This window comes from Leguminivora glycinivorella, chromosome 19, assembly GCF_023078275.1.
Source record: "Leguminivora glycinivorella isolate SPB_JAAS2020 chromosome 19, LegGlyc_1.1, whole genome shotgun sequence".
NCBI classification, from domain to species: domain Eukaryota; kingdom Metazoa; phylum Arthropoda; class Insecta; order Lepidoptera; family Tortricidae; genus Leguminivora; species Leguminivora glycinivorella.
This window is the reverse complement of record NC_062989.1, coordinates 5,804,688-5,817,459: the sequence shown is the minus strand read 5'-3', so window position 1 is coordinate 5,817,459 and position 12,772 is coordinate 5,804,688. Positions and strand designations below refer to the sequence as shown.

The 12,772-nt window shown below is 35.9% G+C and overlaps 1 protein-coding gene across 1 annotated transcript in view; it reads right to left on the bottom strand.

The window, feature by feature from the left end:
- Positions 1-12,772, bottom strand: part of LOC125236270 (tetratricopeptide repeat protein 28) — a 178,448-nt gene that overhangs the window by 18,489 nt on the left and 147,187 nt on the right.

Below are 12,772 nucleotides of genomic sequence, written 5' to 3'. Positions count from 1 at the left end.
CGTATGCTCTTGAAGGTCGTGTCAGGAGATACCTCAGGCTAGAGTTCATTCCCCAGTTTAGCAATGTGAGGTAACACGTTTACATTTATTACACAGGTAGAGGTACGTAGTTATCATCTTGATATGTTAACGAAATGGTGGCCGCTTACGCCGCTTGGCATCCGTTGACACGACGGTGGACGACATCCGGAAAGATGCGGGGCACAACTAGATGCGACTAGCTCAGGAACGGGACAAGTGGCATACTAGAAGAGAGGCCTATGCTCAGCAGTGCGCGGTAAAGGGCTGACTCCTCTGATATGGATGATGATGATAAGTATGATGACAAAATTTCACTTTTTCCTTTCTTACTGCTAATTATAATTATCTGCCTACACCGATCACATCATTTATCATTTTTGACCAAAAAACGTACTTACAGGTGGATATAATAATACCCTGCAATTTTCGCTCTTACAAAACACAACCTAAGTAGCATTAAGTAGTCAAACGCACAATCCATCGGTAACCTTTTAATCTGACCTATAACCTAATCTGAGAACAATTAAGTTTAAAATTACGCAATATGACCTAAAAGTATCGTTCGTATACAACAGGTAGCTTTCGTAATAGGATGCATTGGAGTAATTTTGAAGCACAGAAATGCTTGGGTAATTTCGAAAGGGGAATCTTTGATATGATGGAAATAATAGTGATTTTTATGTGACTTTCAAAATTACCCCAATGCACCCTAGTATTACATTTGAATAGCCTTTAACCGTGTAAGTACGCAGTAGGTCAGAAAACTACTAAAAGCAATTAAATAATCAGTTTGAAGAACCGAAGCGCATACAAATCAGTGAAACAAAGCGCCATTATAAGTTAAAGTTCATAAATTTCCGTTGGCCGGTTCTTTATTTCTTTTGCCTTTGTCAATTAAAAAACCTTTGTAAGAAGATTTTAAAAATACTTCTACATTAAAAATCCGGAAGAAACAAATTGCAAGTAATCACATAAAAAGTCGTGCCACGTCCATTTAAGGAGTGGGTTAAGAAAATTTACTTGATATTGTGTTTTTAAGTGTTTTTGTCTAAATTGCATCTTTTATTGAGGTGTATCAATAGATAGATAGATATAGTTATCTATTTGTAACAAATAAATAACTATATCTATCTATCTATTGCTATCTAACTATTCGATCTGTGGAACATTGTTCAGAGCTAAAACACTTAGAAATGGATCGTTTCTTGCTAACGAAGTTGTCAAAGCACATAAACCATAGTTAGTACTAGACTGACGGGGCCAATAGATCCATCGGGTGAACTGTCTTCATCGACGTCGGTACGTCTTGATCGGCCCTAATAAGTCCGGCCTTTATAAAATACCTGACAATAACTTTTTATAGACTTAAGAGCAAAGAGGACGACACGAGAAATGCCGCACGAGGAAACGTAGGCCGCGTTTTCCTCCCTGGAAAAAACATTTTGGAAAATGTTGTAATATAATTTTATGTAATTACCGCATCTATGCCCTACGTTCGATTTCTACGAATTATTGCTTATTATAAGAGTTAGCAACGTTTCAAAATTTTTATAAAATAAAAATATTCGCTCTTCCCTCCCAATTTTAACAAAAAAAAATTAATTAAAAAAAAAAAAAACATTAATTCAACCTATGATTAAAATACTAACATTAAATTGTATAAAAATATTAAGAATAAGTGGCCTAGGGTAAGATTGTGGGGTTTTTCATTTGAGAGGTTAAGATAGAAAACTGTCCGTATAACAAAACAAGACGGCGGCTTTTCATCGTACTTACTCCTCATACAAAACCTTAAATCTTTCATCTTGACATTATTGGAAATGCTTTCAGAGAGGAAAATGAGGCCTACGTTTGTATGAAAAACCGATATCGGTGCGTCGTCCCCTTCCGCCTTAACCCGCGAATGCTCGGTCGTCGCTATCATAAATTCTCGAAGGACGTTTATACCCGTCCGAGAATCCCGATTTTATTGGCATAAGAGGATATAACATTCGCGATCGAATTAATTCAATAGAGACTAATTTTATATGGCCAGTTATTATAACGGCCGATTTTATGGTTTTCATTATGTTTATGATGTTGTAGTTTTATGTTTTTGACGCAATGAACTGTCTGATTCTGACCTTTCTTATGAATCAGGCTTAACGCGGAAATTTATCACTTTGAAGTTTATGTCAGTGTGCATGGAGAGGAAAGGCACATACAATTCTGGATTAGCAAGACCATCATGAGGCAAGAACTTTATTTATTTAAGAACTTCTTTCAAAAGTTTTTGAGTAAGTGTCAGTTGAGTTCTTGTAGACAGTATTATTTGATAAAAATTGGTCAGAAAATATTAGCCTCATGCAAAGTAACAAAGCCGAGAGTCACACAAGAAAAAAACACGACTCAACGTACTATCAGCTGCAAAAGTGCATGGCGAATTTATCAATGAATTAATTCATATTTTCTCCATGCAATTTTGCAGCTCACTGTACCTATACTTAAATATTCTAATACAACAAGGCAGAATATGTTAAAAGAAACGGAAAATAAAATTCCTCACAACAATTTAAATAATAACTGCATACATGGTCGAGTCATAACAATACCACGTATTAAAATCCACCCTTCAAAAAAATATTCCGACTAGTGTATTTTTATTTCGTGTCGTTTTGTCGTGGGAGATGATAGTTAAATAGACAGACTACCTACTAATAAAATTATAGTGCTGTAGATATTTAGCAGTCTTCAAAACAAAACGATCTACTGCAATAAGTGTAAGGGGCCTATGGACTCGCCAAAACAACACGTCGTGGGACGGATTATACCAAGGTATACAAGTAATTTATAGGTTTTACTAGTAGGAATAAATCTACATTCAGTAGCTACGTCGTATAAAGGTACTTTTAGTTGTTCAAAATAAAATAAAGACTTGTAGGTATACAAGAAAAAAAAAAGTGGTATCTACCCAACCAGCTTTATAGTAAGCGAAAATCCCGTACTTAAAACATCTGACTGATTACCTAACTTAAGTTACCTTGACAACAACTGACGACAAATAAATAACCCGCCCCGACGAACAAATAAAAGAGTGGAAAGCAAATAAAAGCATAGAATGCGGCGCATCCTTTCACCGAGGAAGTTAGAGGATAAGAGAAAAAAATACCCGAGGACACACCGCCAATAGGGGCTTTGTCTCGACGAAATGCGCTAGGGCTTGAATTATCACTTTATCGATATCGATAATTTAGATGACTTGATTTTGGAGACATTCTATCGACTTGTAGTTTGTTCGATTGAGTAGGTATGTATAGAATATAATTAATTTAACTAGCAATTTAGGCTCCGTTTCCATTTTTTTTAATCATTAAAAGTAGCACTCTAATGTTTATAGGTAGAACTTTAATCTTTTTCCCGGCTTAATACTTACGTAACGTTACGTTTTATGCTCCAATTTTAGTTTCACATTAGAAAGAAAGGATAGCATTTTCAGAAGAACTTGTATTGGCGGGGCTCGGAAACTTGTAAAGATTTGTTTAACCCTTAAATGCATGAATTTTTCTTTTAACGAGATATTAATATGTGTGATAGACAATGGTTTTCTGACCCTGGGAAAAATAATAAAAAAAAAATTTAAGATCGATTTTTATACTAAATCAGTGTTAGAAGTTAAATAGGCCAAATCTTATTTATACAAATATATCGTAATTGGTAAGTTTTATTTAAAAAAAAATATTACTATTAAAAAGGTACACTATTTGCGAAACCTTTATGATAAAATGTTTAAACATAAACTAATTAATTACTAACTCCGAAAAAATCAGCCTAAATCACATACTAAAAATCGCCATCGTCCTGTTTTTTCACACTTTTCCGCCATTTCATCTTAATCCTTAAATAATAAATAGAAAATCATTATATTATTTCATTGTATATTAAATAATGAATAATAATTAAGCAATAAATGTGATTTTGGATAGCTACATATCGAGCCACGGGCCATCAAATATAATTATGATGCATATATACATCATCATGCATTTAAGGGTTAATGTAACTTTTATAAGTACACAGAATAACGGGTGTTCAATAACTATCAAAGTTACTAGACCTACCTCTGTCTTGATGGTTTCCATTTGGTAGCCATGTTATCAACTGATATAAGTAACATATTCTTATTTAATACCCTGCACCAGGAAAGACTGATTACCTATAAAACATTTATTGTTAATTAATGCTGATTAACTTCAGTAATTTAAAACTTGATGTTTTACACGATTTAATAACATGTAGATTATGATTCAAGGAAGTTACCAACTTATAGTTTCAGTAGAATAAAGATATTACGGTACCAATTGATTAATTCAGAAGATTTCATTCAAATGAAATAATTTATAGCTTTTACAGAATTTAGTAGGTATACAGTAAAAGTAGATACGTTGGAAATGCTCTTCAAGCGTATTATTAGGCCTATAATTGGCTTACCGTTTCTTCATCTCTCTGTGATGTATAGCGTAGTGATCAACAATAAACAACAGCCGGTAAGCTAATCTAATACTAAGGCAATCAATATTAATTAATCAGTGAAGCTCGCCAAAAGACAGTACTATTATATTATGTAAGCGCTGACACTGCGTGACACAAATTCAATATCTGTGTTTCTTTACAGTCATATACACGTAAAAGTAAATGCAAACTTGGCATGCAAATGCTTTGTAACCTTTCAAAATAAATGAAACTAAATAAGCGTTCCAGATAAAATGCCTACATTTACAACTATGTTTTAAACCCACAATTACATTTATACTAAACCTTGCAATCTAATCTTAACGTAACATGCTTTAACCACGCGATAACCGCAATAACAGGTCCTAAAATATCGACCTCGATAGCAGTAAAGTACGGCACTAGCAATCGGACTGGCAACAATCTAACTAATTAAGTATGTGCAACATGATACGATAACCTGGTGATTTACATACCGACTCGGTTTCCAGCTAGGGTTGCGGGTTGCCCGTCGCTTAGTTGGGTAGAGCAATCGCTTCAGAAGTACCAGTATAAACGATATTTTATACTTTACTTTTAAATGGTATTTATTTTTAACGAAGGAACTAAATAGTCCCGTAAGTTTTTGTACTACCTATCAGGCTATCACTTGGCTTAGCAAACTAAATGCTTTCTGTTTCTCTATTCTTCCAGATTAGTTCGACAATGATAGTTGTATTTTGTTCTCTACGAAGCGTAAGCCTTGGCATGATTGGCAATGTTGGTTACGGGAGTCATCATCCCGACACATTGTTTACTTCTACTTATTGAGGTACCTATGTATAAATTAATGTTTGTTATTTAAGCTACGCCTTCAGTTTCTTCCGACATAGACACCTGAACTGAATAGAGCAAATGCTTCTTCTTTAGCTGGCTTTAAACATAATCAATATAAAAATCCAGTGATGCGTCACAAAATGGCTATGAAATTTGGCCCTGTTCCGTAACAAATTGAATTTTTATGCTTACCAAGAAGGTTTTGCAAATACAAAACGATGATGTGCTGCTGTGGTTAAAATCCATTCGACATGAACTTTAGTGCAGTTTTTGCGCATTGGGTACCTGCTGCTCTTCGACACAAATATTAGAGGAAAGGAGAAGGAAAATAAAAATTGGAAAAGAAAAGGACAAACTTCCAGGCGAGAGACATGACCACCACCTGAATTAAACAACTCAAATATGAACTTTCAACGTTTAAGTATGTCAAGGAGACTCGCCTCTAGCTGAGTATTAGCAAGTAGGTATTATTAGCCACAAAAGAGTAAAATATTCTTTTGATAGTGATACCACTTGAACCTGCGGTCCGTCCACTCTGTTAGTAACGTGAACATCGCCGTGTATGATGGTTATCACCGCAACTGCCATACCGCAGCACGGCGGCTGACACGGTGTCCCATTGTGTACTACTTGTTCTGCGCCCTTTGTGCCACCACCACCACCCACTACCCATTTCTATACCTTAACATCTTCGTACTAACGTTCACAATTAGAACTGTCTGTGTCGGCAATGGTACATACCACTACTCGACCATTACACGACTATATCTGGTCCCTGTAAGATTTATAAGTGGTTACGCAGTCGGCGATGGTAAATAATACGGGAATGAGACGTACGTTTATCAAGCTTTATTATTTGCTTTTGTTTTGTTGCGTTTTGCATAGGCGCGTATATTTGTGTATGATCGTGAAAACTAAATGGATGCATTAGCTAGTAAATAGTAAGGTTCCCAGGTTGATATTTGCTGCCGCATTCCTAGTCAACAAAGTGGTTTTACGATGTAATTTGTAATACTGTCAAACAAATTATGCAAGCAATATGAGGCTTCGAATATATCAGATTTTGGATGATTTAGAAAAAAAAATCGTATATCCAGAACCGTGGTTCCTACGTGGGACCATGGTTCCTAGGACGAAAAGGAATAAAATGACACCACAAACCAAACATCGTCGGGTCATGTGTCAAACACCCTTAACCGAAATTATATACATTACTAGCTTTTGCCCGCGGCTTCGCTCGCGTTAGAGAAAGACAAAAAGTAGCCTATGTCACTTTCCATCCTTTCAAGTATCTCCACTTAAAAAATCACGACAATTCGTTGCTCCGGTTTGCCGTGAAGGACGGACAAACAAACAGACACACACACTTTCCCATTTATATTTAATATTAGTATGGATGATATTAGGAACGCGGCGAATGATGATCCTCGTGACATGACAGCAAATTCGCTTTTGGAAAGATTAAGTAAAGAATGTGTTGAAGTACCAAAAACCATTGTCATTGACCGCGGTTTACAAAATTACAATACATAAGTATAACATTGGTACTATTGCACAATACCAAATTCGTATTCATATTTAGTTCAATGAAGCAATAAAGTTTATTTCAAGAACTATCACAGTAAACTTATACTCTGCGATATTGCCTTATTAGTTAGTATTCTAATAGCACGCTTCCTCTCACCGCTGCTATTATATTCTAAAGTCTCCTTTATAACCTATGTACGAGTAAACCTATCATTTACACAAATAGGGTTAGCAATTCTGTGAATTAATACAGGGGTTCTTCTTTGATAAAACAACATTAACTTACTGTGATTAGGTTTACTTATTAGAATTTGCTCGAAAGAAGTTGGCTATTGGAAAAATTACGGTAAACGATTTTACACTTGGTACCAATTTTTTATGTTTGATCAAAACTTATTTTTGCAACTTGCAGTATATTATGATATTATTAAACATGTTTATTATTCAAGTTTAGTGTTTCTTCCTAAAGACCTATACCGTACATCGTTTTAAATATGCGATTTTATTTTACTTAATTTCGTAAACTGCTCATTTTATCTCATTTCATCTTATATCTCATCAAGGTTATTACAAATTATGGACTCTTAACAATCTAAAGTCCTCGTATGACTAGCAACAAAGTAATCAACTGCATGCCTTTTAATACATGCGCGGTTAAAGGGTATCCAGATAGTCGGATAAAGGCACTAGTTCCACCAAAAGCGAGTGCTTACTCGGCTATAAAGCTATCGGCTATAAAAAGGAACAAAAGATAATCAATGTACAATGCGTTGTGTTCTGAGGAACTCTTTGACATGATGCCAACGTCCACTTTTCATCATCGCACCGTTCGCCATCGACAGGGCGCTCATCTACACACCTTGCAACCTAAATGGTCGCGTAACGTGCGGTTTCAGAGGAATTTCCTCCCGCGGACGCTCCGGCTGTGGAATGAGCTCCCTGCCGAGGTATTCCCGATGAACTACAGTATGGGGCTCTTAAAAAAGGAGTGTACAAGTTTCTCATGGGTCGGCAACGCGCATGTGACACCGCTTGAGTTGCAGGCGTCCATAGGTTACGGTGACCGCTTTCCATCAAGCGGACCGTATACCTGTTTGCCACCGACGTGGTATAAAAAAAAGTTGCTCCCGTGTAGGTACATAAAAGAGAGTGAGCGAGCGATTTGTAGCTCATAGCTCGGCGACGAAGACGATGAACTATGTATAACTCGCCCGCGCTATCATCGCGTCTCTTTTGTTTTTATTAGCCGACAGCTCTAGCTTACACGCTTCTAGTGGGACCAGTGTCAAAGGCTGAATAAAGGCGACCACCGGTAACCCTGCTTGCAATCGGATAGTTGCGTTAATATGCCTTTTAATCTTTGACGAGCGGCTCGAATGGCGAATGCGAATGTTATTCTAAACGCCTGCCGATGCGCATGAGTTGATTTTTTAAACTGCCATTTCGAGAGCTCCATAGTTCTGAAAAAGAGCTACATACACTAAAGCTGCCTGTTTGTTCATTTATGACATTTATTAGCAAGGTGTATGGAGGAGCGGCGATTATCAATTCAAGAAATCACATAGGTATTTTGCTCAAAGCATAGTTTTTTCTCGAAAAAAACGGATACAGTTGTGGGTTTAACCTTCTGACAACCCACGTCCTTCACATCCATACTAAATAATCCATACTAATATTATAAATGGGAAAGTGCATGTGTGTGTCTGTTTGTTTGTCCGTCTTTCACGGCAAAACAGAGCGACAAATTGACATGATTTTTTAAGTGGAGATAGTTGAAGGGATGGAGAGTGACATACGCTACATTTTGTCTCTCTCTAACGCGCGCGAAGCCGCGGACAAAAGCTAGCAGTAGGTACTTAAGTCCCAATTAAATTTTGACTGTCAAATTGACAGAACTCAATTTAGGCTACCATATTATGGAACCCTGAGAAGGAGACTGATAGTTTATCTACCACCTGATTTTAATAAATGTCTTCTCTTGTGCTATCGCGGAGCGAAAGATCGTAGATAGTCATTTGTCGCGCGGCCTCGCGCAGCTATTAGAACTCCTGCGCAGGGCACCTGCGCTGACGCGTTATGCTAGGCATGCGCTAATGAACCTAGCTCAGCTCACATGTTACTGTCAAATTATGCCCGCTACAAGGGAATTATAGGGGAAGCATTTTTATACGACGGGATAAAATGCCAGCTCGGGCGCTTAATGATATCGATTTGAGATGGAAAATAAAATATTAAGTAATTGAATTAAATTTAAATCGATAAATGTAGGTGGGTGTTCAGTTAAAAAATACTCTGCAGGGCAATGAAAGGCAAATTTTCTGGGAATATGGATATATCGTTCGTTGGTAAACATGCTACCACTTACAAGTATTAATCGTGTGCGTAAAATAAAAAAATAAATAATATAAAATACGATTTCGAAGGGCGGGTAGGCAATCTATGTACCTAAACCTATTTAAAAGTTTGACGTATACCTATAACCAATTAACGACAATAATCATTCCCCAAAACAGTGTGTGAGAATAAGAATGTGTCATTTAAATGTGTCAAGAAATATTTTTACAGCATGTCACGTTATGTTAATGTTAGCAGCTAATGTTGTACAGTGGCATGCTAAAGTTTGATTCGATTTTCGTCAAAGCCAGATAAAGTCTTAGGCAGAGCCCGGAAAATCCATAGCAAAACAAAAGACTGACGCAATCAAACTAGGGTGAGAAACATTTTTTTATCGATATCGATAGTTCTAAATATGAGAAGAAAATGGCCCACCAAATGAAAAAAAAAAATTATAAATAATTATACAGGTACAGATGAAATTTCTTCCTCAAAATCCACGTCAGTACACACAGCAGCACTTGACATCTTATTGGGTTTGTTATAGTAATAGGAGTATATAATCATTAATTTTTCAACATTCTCTGGGAGAAGACTGTTTCGTTTATCACTGTAAAGCCATTTATGTATACTAAATGAACGTTCGACTTCACTCGACGTCAAGGGAGCAAATTTATAAAACTCATTGTAATCGGTATGATGGTCAGGTCGGGTAAGATTTTCGGATATTTCTCGTAAATGGTCATAATCAGGATTTCGGTCCAGTACGGCTTCAAATTTGCGTATCACCGGTAAAAGTTTACTCCAGTTTACGTAACAACGAACAGTGTCCAGAATGAGGAATGATTCCGTAATAGACAAAGTTGAACATTGTAACTGTTCTATGGACCTAACCTAACCCTTAACTTACTACTTGTTTTGCGTTTGGCGTGAATAATTTATAAAATAACGTACGTACCTAAACATATCGGTATGATTTTTTTTAGACAAAACTTACTCGATATCGATAAAAAAATGTTTCTCACCCTAGTTTGATTGCGACAGTCTTTTGTTTTGCTATGGATTTTCCGGGCTCTGGTCTTAGGCTTCCCACAGACAGTCTTAAAAATTCATAATCTTAAAAAAAACTTGTATGCAATCTGACAGTTCAAACTGACACTGACAAGACACTGACAGATCTGTCAGTGTCAATTTGCATACAATTTTTTTTTAAGATTATGAATTTTTAAGACTGTCTGTGGGAAGCCTTAAGCTAATCTTGGTACTGTTAAAGTTACGTTCAAATTTTCACTAAATAAACACATTCAACTTTAAAACTCACTTTTCTGTTTTGTAATTAATGTAATTATTTACTTACTTTAAAGCCATATAGATAACATTGTTGCTATAAAATAAATATCGGAGTCAATAACTCGTTGTTTATCCTTCTGCCATTAAAATAATTCGCCGGTCATAAAAGTTTTAATGTGAGTTTTTATGGTCAAAAACGTATTCGCTTCCAACGGGACCACGGTGAAGTGTAAGTATTATTATTGCATTTTTTTTGACTGAAGAATAATTTATATACTACTCGTATAGCGTAGTTTTATTTATGTTTTTTTTCTTATTTATATAGGTACCTACTTCAATTCTTCACATAATTTTCTTAAGAACATGTTCAAGAACTGCTTATTTGATCCTCTAGTAAATAATACTCGTATGTTCAGTCAGTATATATTTACGGATTCGGAGTAATTATGGCCACACAATTATTAGTTAGGTATCTATTATCTCGACAATGTTTAAAAAGTATATTACTATAAGCAGATACCTACATTAGTTACGTGTCTTTCAAAAAGCAAACACGTATACGTTCCAATTGTTCGAAAATTGTAATCTCTAAAAGTAGCAAACTAAAGAGAAATTGTCCAATTTTTCATCTAAAACCTTTTCACTCAAGTATAGACACATAAAGATTTATTAACTACTGTCACGTCTTGGCCGTCGATCAGTTCAAGTTCCCGGTCAGACATACTCGACTTTTAGCAATCTTAACTTGATTTTAATTTGGAGAGTTAATAAAACTTAACCTTGACGATCTAAAGATATCTAAGTCAAGGTCAGATCTAAGTCAAGTCAGTCCAGCGACTAGAGTGACTGGATAGTTAACTCTTGACTCCAATAGCTCTTCTCATTCTTACACAATGAAAGCAGTGGAATATATTGTTGCCTACACTGTTTCAGAACTAATACAAGTATTTCTACCATCACACCTTCAAGAAAAGCAGACTCTTTTCTTGTGCGAGACCGCTAGACTCGTCTAGCTAGACTCAAGAGTCGTTGAGGCGATTCATCTGCTGATTTGTCATTAGTACGTGAAAAAAAAACTTAATTACGAATGGCATTTTAGGCCATAATCTACAGCATGTCCTAATCTAGAGCTCTAGATTTAAAGCTATCTTCTAACTTAGTAGTCTAAATCTTGCATCTTGCTTAGATTAACTTGCCATTCAGACGTAAGCAGTAAATATTGGAGTAATTGGTTATTTGCGTACCTAAATATTTACCAACTAGTCAAAGGTCATTGAAAAAGTGACCTTTTAACGTTAGATTAACATTCCCAGGCCCGATTTGTTTTAAAAATTTAAGTTATACGTGATTAAGTTCCGTTTTGCAATACAAAGCATTAATGTCCAAGCAAACGAGAGAAAAGACGAGTAAAGTCTGCATATTGTTAAGTTAATATACGATTCTTTAAGTCCGAACAGGTCCCAGTGGCACCGAGTAATTATTGTTATTCTCGGATTACTGCGGATTCCTGAATGTTGGCAACATTTCGTGGCTATTTGCGCCGGCGCGGTTTTTTGTGCGCCATCGCGCGGAACGTGTTAAATAAATATTTCTTGCGATTGTTTGCTGCGGCCATTCCGATCGATTACCGAGCGGGTAAAGTATTCAGACTGCTTTAATGACAGTTGCTAACCATCAGAAGTTGGAGTGACAACTCTTTGAAGCTACGAATTTAAAAAAATTGGAATCTAGTGCACGAATTGCACACTAGACAGATTTTTTTTTTCGTAACTGCATTGCCACTCCAAAAAAAAAACAACTATCCTGAAAAATGTTATCGAGATCGTTCGTTTATCATTTAATATTTTGTACCAGCTACGACTTATATTACCTTCATTTTGTGTTGCATCTTGTTGTAAAATACTGAAGGTGATTGGCTTTACCTGCAGTCCTGCATACAAAAATAATTGCAATTTGTTAAATCATTACCTTCACAATTTTAGGTCCTAATATCGTATAACGTGTTCATCTATCTAATTATGTACTTTTTAATATCTATTTACTACCGCTAAATTATTAGAAAAACGCAAAAAAACTAAACGCTTTATCTATCCATCAAACTTTTAGTCACTCTTTTGACGATTCTGCTAATCGAGGTTGTAATAGGTTAATTAAATAGCGAGCCTTCGCTAAGCGATAAGAATAAGCCCTGAAATTGTTCCAGAGGTTTTGATTGTTCGCCACTCAAAACAAAATAAGGAATGTTATGCCTTGCCCGTAATTGATTCGTGACTGCTTTCATACAATACATATTACT